We start from the raw sequence: 2,102 nt of genomic DNA, 5'->3' as shown, positions 1-2,102 counted from the left end.
TGTGTGTGTGTGTGTGTGTGGCAGGACTTGGAGGCTATGATCCTGTAAGTACTAAAGGTGCCCTTGAAGGACAGAACAGCAGATCTCCTGGAGCTGGAGTTACAGCCAGTTATGAGCAGCCGCACACAGGTCCTGAAAACTAAACTCAGGTCCTCTGCAAAAGCCACACGTGCAGCTGGGAGGTAGTGACCCAGTCCCTTCACTCTGGAGGCAGAGGCAGGCAGATCTCTGAATTCAACGTCAGGCTGGTCTACAGAACAAGTTCCAGGACAGTCAGGACTACACAGAGAAACCCTTTCTTTAAAAACAAACAAACATCCATAACATGCTACAGTGATGAAGGAGTTCTCAGGGCTACCAACCTTACAGTAGAGGTTGAGTAGTAGTATATTTCTCCTACATTGAAAAAAAAAAAACAAACAAACAAACAAACAGAAAGCTCTCAACTGTAGTTAAAGCCATAAAGCCATTTCTTTTTTTTTTTTTCTTTTTTCTTTTTCTTTTTTTTTTCCGGAGCTGGGGACCGAACCCAGGGCCTTGCTAAATCCCCACTGAGCTAAATCCCCAACCCCATAAAGCCATTTCTAAGCTCGTGCTTTTCCCACCCGTTTATTTTGTTTCCCAAAATAACAACCCTGAGACTTCTTATGTATGAATAAGTGCTTAGGCCAATAGCTTTGCCACTAGCTCATATCTCAATAATCCAGTTTATTCTACTGAAAGTGTGCCACATGGCTGGTTTACTTTCTTCTGAGTTTCATGCATCTGTCTTCTTCTCAGAGTTCAGGGCAAGTCTCCCAAGCCTCACTATCTCCCAAAATCCTCTTGGTATACCAGAATCTCCACCTCCCTATTTCCTGCCTCAGCTAATAGGCCAACAGCCTTTTATTGACAGGTGATGCTTCCACACAGTAGAGATTCTCTCTATACTTAGCCACCCCCCTTTTATCTCCTTTTATTCTATCTGGAATCCAAGCCTGTGGGATGGCACTGCCCACATTGGTTAGGTCTTCGGTCCTTGGTTAAACGTATCTGGAAGCAGCATCACCAATACATTCAGACACAAATCTCCTAGATCAGAGGTTCTCAAACCTGTGGGCTGTAATACCTTTAGAGGGTCAAATGATGTTTTTACAGGGGTCACACATCAGATACCCTGCATGTCCGATATTTACAATATGATTCATAACAGTAGCAAAACAGTTATGAAGTAGCAACAAAAATAATTTTATGGTTGTGGGTCATCACAACATGAGGAATTGTATTAAATGTTCATGGCGTTAGGAAGGTTGAGATTCATGGCTCGAGATGGTTCCAAATCCAGTTAAACCGACAAGGAAACTTGATCATCACCCGCTTGGCCTCTCACATTTTGCCTGATTTGTACTCAGCAGAGCAAAGGGCACCAATGTCCCCTGACAGTGCCACATTCTCTTTCCAGACTTTACCATTTAGGCCCCTTGTCCTTGATCCTTTGGTGGTCTCTGTTACCTTCAAACACTGTTTTCTTCCACCTTGGGCTTTTTAGTTGGTTTTAGTGGCGAGCTCACGTACAATAGGCTAGTTCAAGCCCTAGGCTAGTTCACCGGATGTGGAAAGCCCTAGGCTAGTTCACCGGATGTGGAAAGCCCTAGGAGGCACGGAATGGAAACACGCACTAAGTTGGGCTCTCATGTGAATGGGAAAAGGGCAGCAAAGCTGTAACCTGAAAGACAAGATTCTGCAGCAAGGGGGAGCACTGCCTGATTCTGGTCTCTTCCCCGCTCTTAGGTGGATCATTTGAACTTAAGATCTTGTCCAAGGGAAACCGGAAGTTCCGAGCAGATCCGTAGGGAATAATACTGGGCTGGTCACTTTGCTTATCCTGTGACCAAATATTTGTAAGACAACTTAAAGGAGAAACTATTTTGGCTCTCAATTTGAGAACAGTCCATTGTGGTATGGAAGGCAGAGCAGAGGGGGATAACTCAGGGCTGTGGTGAAAAGAGTGCGCAGTGAGGCTGGGGACCAGGAAGATAGAACCAGAAAGGGCTATAAGCCTCAAAGTTGACACTCCTAGGGACCCAGTTCCTGTAGTGATGCCCCAACCTCCCAACGGATCC

At 45.2% G+C, this 2,102-nt stretch overlaps 1 non-coding gene across 1 annotated transcript; it reads left to right on the top strand.

Moving 5' to 3' along the window:
* Positions 1-279: 279 nt before the first annotated feature.
* On the top strand, positions 280-404 carry LOC120100487 (small nucleolar RNA U109). Its single transcript, XR_005500221.1, has one exon. It is a non-coding gene; the product is annotated as a small nucleolar RNA U109 (small nucleolar RNA).
* Positions 405-2,102: the final 1,698 nt, after the last annotated feature.

The sequence above is a fragment of the Rattus norvegicus genome, chromosome 1 (assembly GCF_036323735.1).
Source record: "Rattus norvegicus strain BN/NHsdMcwi chromosome 1, GRCr8, whole genome shotgun sequence".
In the NCBI taxonomy this organism is placed as follows: Eukaryota; Metazoa; Chordata; class Mammalia; order Rodentia; family Muridae; genus Rattus; species Rattus norvegicus.
This window is presented reverse-complemented; position numbering and strand designations above follow the sequence as displayed.